Here is a 6,375-nt window from a genome sequence, read left to right on the forward strand (position 1 = left end):
CCCTCTCAGAAGCTGAGTTGTCTTGGTATCTGTAAATTTGATGAAAAGTGTAGCAGCCCAGGTACGGAGAAGCTCTTTTTCATTGGAAGCTCCTTTAAAAATTTCAGTTGAAAGAAACAGATGGAGTTTAACTGCTAGACTGAGACATGGGGAGAAAGACCCATACAAAACCTGAGCTCAGTTAGCAACAGGAGTGTTTGCTTTGCAAATTTACAGAAAAAAAAAAAACAAACCAAAAACAAATCACAAACAAAAACAGCTTGGTGTGAAAAAATAAATTTGTTAGTGTCCTTGTGTTACAGACAATAACCCCCCAACAAATGTGCTATTTGGATTGAGGTGACAGATTTGTTTTGCAAAAACAGAAGCTGTCTTCATGTAAAGAGAAGGATCCAGGAAGACCTTAGAGCAGCCTTTCAGTACCTAGAGGAAGCCTATAAGAGAGTTGGAGAGGGATTTTTTTACAGGGGCATGGAATAGTAGGACAAGGCAGAATGGCTTTACACTGAAAGAGAGCGTAGGTTTAGATGAGGTATTAGGAACTAATTCCTTACTGTGAAGTTGGTAAGGAACTGGAGCAGGTTACCCAGAGTAATTATGGATGTCCCCTCCCTGGGAGTGCTCAAGACCAAGCTGGACAGGAATTTGAGCCACCTGGTCTAGTGGAAGGTGTCSCTGCCCATGGCAGAGGGGTTGAAATGAGATTATCTTTAAGGTTCCTTCCAACCCAAACCATTCTATGATTCCATGAGTAAAGGTGCTGCAGTCAGTGCCAGTAGGGTTTGAATTAGTGTAAACTCATTGCTGCTAACAGAGAAAAAGCAYCCAGGATCTCCCCTTCCCTCCTCCCCAGTGTCCACAGTGTAAATTGGTTATTGACAGTCCCTGGATATGCCCTGGTGCTTGGCAAGTCTTTCTTTTGTGAGCTGATTTCCTTGCTAAGCCAGCAGAAATCCATCAGCTTCRTTTCTGGGTTAGTTTCCTGCTGCCTTGGTGAGTTGAAGTAGCAAAGATCAATGTTGTGTASCATATGAGTGGGGTGAGACAGCTGGGGACAAGGACTGTGACAGCACCTCACTCTCTAACTGTTTAACAAGCAGAATAAATACTTCAGGGAAAGGTAAAAACCAGGTAAGTCCTTCAGCAGGTACAGTGGAGTCATGCTGCTGCTGTGTGCCAACTGCAGCTGAAGGGGAGTTGGTTAATTTGGGTCAGGAGAACAGTCAGTGACAGCAAACACGGCAAAACCCAGGCTGAAGTTTTGGGTGCATATGTGTACCAACAATGGGATCAGTTTGAAAAATCATTTTCCCACAGATGAACAGAAAGGCCCAATTTGCACCCMACAGGAAATGAGTCTGTTCTCAGTGCTGATTAACACGGGACAGGAACAAACCTGCAATGGTAGGAGGGTGAATTTAGGTTTTCCACATTTTACAGTATCATTCCTTTAAAGCTACCTTACAGTGAACCTCATCCAGGGCATCAGTAGCAGCAACAGCGTGCAGAATCCTATTTGTTTTTCTCTGTCATAAGGGAAAAAGGTTTTCTAATAGAGAGGACTAAAGGCTAAAGCTTCAATAGAGTGAGAGAGCAATAATCATTCTTTCTAGCTCCTAGCACTCTTTCTCCAYTATTACCTCTGAGTGACAAATTGCAAAGGAGAGGTTTTCTTTTGAAAGATTATATCATATTGTCTTTTTCTTCTCTGTAGATAAAAGCAAATGAAAATGACCTTGCTGTCCCCACCAGCACTGCCTTCTGGGTCCAACAATCAACCCACAATCAACTTCTCAAGAGCCAACATGAAACAAGAGTAACCAATAAGCATTAAACTTGGTTTCCTACATAAAATTGTCAYTGAAAATTCTCTTTGAAAGGACTTTTGTAATAAGAACTGGAAAATTCTTTTTAGAAAATGGAGCAATAATAAAAAAAATAGCTACAATTATAATATGGCAACAGCTTTGTACATTCTTAAAAGTATGTCATTTTTGGGATGGTATTTCTTAATGTTTATCTTTGGAAGGTRTCAGCTACCCAATAAAGTAAAAGCAATGAACAATTGTGTTTAAGCGCATTTTTTGAACTCCTGCTCTGTTGGGTCTCAGGAGATGAATCCTAATTTTCCAATTTCATWTGCTAGGAAGATCTCTGTTGTGCTTGGCAATGCAGAGAATTCTGATAGCAGATGATGAATTTTTCTTTTTTATTGTCCCTATCTGGAAGGGGTCAGTACAGAAATATGCTGATTTAGGAGAACACTCACTATTTTGGAGCTGCTGCCACATTTCCATGTCACTGTCTTTAAACAACTTCATATATTTTGTCCCTGCCAACTGCATCAGCAAGCATTTTTCAGGGGGGTTCACGTATTTGCACCCTAGGCAAATCTATGATAACCATGCTCATGAACTCACCTTCAGCACCATTTTGTGTTCTGGCTTTATGGAGGGACACACACGCATTACCTGAAGGCTTATGAAATGAGTTCACCAGAGCAAAAACATAATKCATTAATGTCAAAAAAGCTTTTTAACTGAAAATGTGAGGTTTTTCCCAATGCAAATAATGTTGGTTTTTGGTAGGTTAGGATTCCTAATTAAAAAAAAAATCTCTTTTGCTTAATTTATCTGATTTCCCTCTTGAGAGATGGTTGTACTTTCATAAGCATGATTCTGCTATCATGTCTAGACAAATTTTGACTTGGAGAGCTTGAATGCTGTTTAAAGTTGCACTTTCATACGTAACAGCTCTTCTTTCTAAGCAGCTGTCACTGGGAAACATTTAGGAGGTGTCATGGTTTAATCCCAACTGGCAGCTAAGTACCACACAGACATTGCTTGATTCACCCCCAGTTAGGTGGGGAAGAGAATCAGGAGAGTAAAAATTAGAAAACTCTTAGGCTCTGGGATAAAGACAGTTTAATATGTAGAGYAAAAGCTGTGCACTCAAGCAAAACAAAAGCAGGAATTCACTCCCCATTGTCAGGCAGGTRTTCAGGCTTCCCCAGGAAAGCACTCTGAATGTCCCYCTGCTTCTTCCCCCAGTTTTCCATGCCGAGCATGAGCCATRTGGTCTGGGGCATTCCTTGGGTCKGTTGAGGTCAGCTGTCCTGGCTCTGTCCCATCCCAGATGTGCACACTCAGCCCTCATGCTGATGGGGTGAGAAGCTGAAAGGGCCTTGATGTGTGTTAGCACTGCTCATTAATAATGAAAACATCCTTGAATTATCAACCCCGTTTCCAGCACAAATCCAAAACACAGCCCCACATCAGCCGCCATGAAGATGATTAACTACACCCCAGGCAAAAACAGTACAGAGMGAAATAAGGCCAACACAAAATCACCTGCACAGTGAATTGAATATCCTGTGTATTGAAACCCRTCCTTCTTTGCAACCCACAAGCCAATTACTATCATTTTTGACTGTGGAAAACAGACTTGCAGTTCCTSCTCTATTCATAGGCATACAATGATRTATGAGCTTGTATGAAAATCAAACTCCTGTTAGGTCAGTAGTTCTTATGTCTCTAAACAGCAAAGGAAGGTTTTCTTTGTACAATGACGGAGGATAGTTGTGAGTATGGTCAAGAAGATCTAGCACCAATTACCGTTTCTCAGGCTATCTTTGGGGTGCTAGAACAGCAGAACAAATAATCCAGCACCATTACAATGACTACTACAAGGAAATTAAGTTCACTGTTCAGTACAGATTTCTGTACTTCCATCTCAGTTATTTGTCCAGTCTCCCTTTGCAACCAACAGAGAAAGAGGTGCTGCTGCAACTTTATTTGTCTGAGCATCAAGATCTCACCCAGGCTAGATGAGTATGTCTGGAGTTGCTCTCTCTGGGATGGGATGGGCAGTTTTCTCACAATGCAGGTTTGTCTCCATTGGCCACAAGAGTACAAAGCTTGTGTAGCTATGGCACAGATTTCTGATCTGCAGCTGCCTTACACCTGCCTCGTCTTTGCCTCTCAGAACTGCAATTTTCTTGTATGATGGGTGCCTGTCTTTTCTTATTTTTTATATCTTTCATATTACTGGGCTTTATCTCTAAATGACTCTGTCTCATCAATAGTGCAGGTCAACCACGAATTCATTCTTTCCAATTAATCTTTTGCTGCCTTGGAAGAACAGCAGAAATTCAGTAAGAGYAAGGGCAAAAGAAGGGAGGAGGAAGGATTCATTTCTACCTTTAATAATAAGTTACATTTGTGTGGAGTCTTTCACCTGAAACTTCAGGTTTTAACAATTATTGGAACCTTTCAGTTGCATGATATACCTGTGAAACAAGGAAATATATTTAGTAGAAGTTTACAGTTGTGAGAAGCGTGGATGCTCAAGGACCTGAAATTACTCACGTGGTTGAATACATGCAGCTTTCTTGTGTTCACTAAAATGAGTCACTCAAGGCTAAAAGGAATCAGTTATGGCAGTGATACTCAGTGATGACAATAAAACCCAGGAGTAAAGGCTGCCAGTCCTTTGGGTACTGCGGACATGTCCAAGCCTTCAAATGTSCTTTGGGCTCTCGGGATCCCTACTGAGATTGAAGTGATACAAAAGACTACACATCACAAAAGCCWGAAGAAACAAAGGGAGTGATTTCTTTAAAGGCAGGTGTTTTCACAGTGTGCTAGCAGCAAGTGCTTCTATCAGCTATATAAATATCCATTTTGTAACCTGAAATCTCCAAACCATGAATATGTATTATCTATGGAAAAATGTATCATCCTTCTAGGTTTCCTACTGATTTTTATTAGATTAGAAATCAGTGAGCTTCCTCCTGTATAATTAGCAAAGAATTCCTGATCCTTGTGTTGGTACTTACTGTTCTGTATCGCAGACTATTCTTCCTACAGGGGTTATACTTTGTGGGGTTTTTTTTTCTTAAGAAATACCTGTTTTTTAATTCCAGTGAGTCTTAACTATTACGCAGATGTCATTAAAAACATTACCTGCATACTGTGAACTGGGATTTACACCAAATCTTCGTCTGTATTATTATATCCTTGAGGGCAACAAGTTATTGAACCTGTCAGGTTTGTGATATTTATGAATATTTGATTTGCCATGACACGTGCTGAATTACCTGAATCCTGCTTCAAGCCTCTGTGTACCAAGTAACAGCCCTTGAGGAACTGTGTGACATCAAGAATATTTCAACTGTGCCATTAGGTACTCCTACTAAAACTGAGACCATCAGACTGCAAAYCTTTGTCATCCTTGTTCTTTTTCCGCTTACATGGGCTATGCTCTGAGGGTAGGATMTTCATAGGGATGTAATTCTGGCACTGCCCAGGTTTCCATTCCAAAGCACCAGTAATGAGTGACAGCAGAGCCAAAAGCAGTAGCAAGGGATTTTTTAGTAGGCAGATAGTTTGGGAGGCAATGGGATTGCAATTATGTCAGCACAGGTCCTGTATTGCAGCACGGGAAGGAGCACTGATGGGTCTCTCTGTTATACCCCAGTCTCTAGACCCTGACAAGTCTTCTGAATTCATTCCACARTCTCATCCCTGAGCTGTCACTTGTTCATCACATTCTCAAGTTGCTGCTGGGTCTGCGTTATCCCTGTTGTGCTTAGACACCAGGTGTCATGCACCAGGTTGGAAAGGTGATTTAGAGATGAGTTCTGCAGCCCACACAACTGTCTTGAACCTTTCATGGTAAAGCAAGACAATAATTGCTTTCCCAGATGTTGAATCCTATCTCACTAGCCATAATCCTCAGGCTTCTCCAGCACCCACTGAGAAAAATGCTTGTTTTCTTTGACTCTTCCTTTAATCCATTGTTCATTCATTGCTTTGAGAGGTGATACTGCTGCAATAAAACCCTTTTCCTCTGGAGCAAAGCCTATACAGAGTAGCAAAGGATCTGTTTTGTCAAGGTTGAAACATAGAACATGCTTTCCTCGCTTAGCCATTCTCTTTGGGATTCTGCTGGTTTCCTCCTCTTTCTTGTATGAAAAGCTTGACGATTCAAGCACATTTTTAAAGCAAGGAAAAAGCTCTGTTAACCATATTTTCATCACTCTCTGCACCCAGACATAAATTCTGAACCTTTAGTACTCCATTCCTCCGGTGATGTGGATTCCAGGGGCAGGAACATAAAAGCAGTTTGASAGATTTGATCCCTGCACTGCTTTCACCCCCTTCATTTGCCAGAGAAAGATTCCTGCAGACAGTTTGGGTTCATTGTTCTGTTGCTGGCGCTCWGTTCACCGCCTGTGAAACTCTCGGCGGCGGTGCTACAGCTGCAGCGCTTCTCTGCTGAGCCTGAAGCCGCAGGGGATGGGGCTCTGCTGAGCAGCAATGCCGAGCAGCAATGCAATGCCGAGCAGCAATGCAATGCCGAGCAGCAATGCCG

This window comes from Malurus melanocephalus, unplaced genomic scaffold, assembly GCF_030028575.1.
Source record: "Malurus melanocephalus ecotype Western Australia unplaced genomic scaffold, MMel_1.1 scaffold_171, whole genome shotgun sequence".
In the NCBI taxonomy this organism is placed as follows: domain Eukaryota; kingdom Metazoa; phylum Chordata; class Aves; order Passeriformes; family Maluridae; genus Malurus; species Malurus melanocephalus.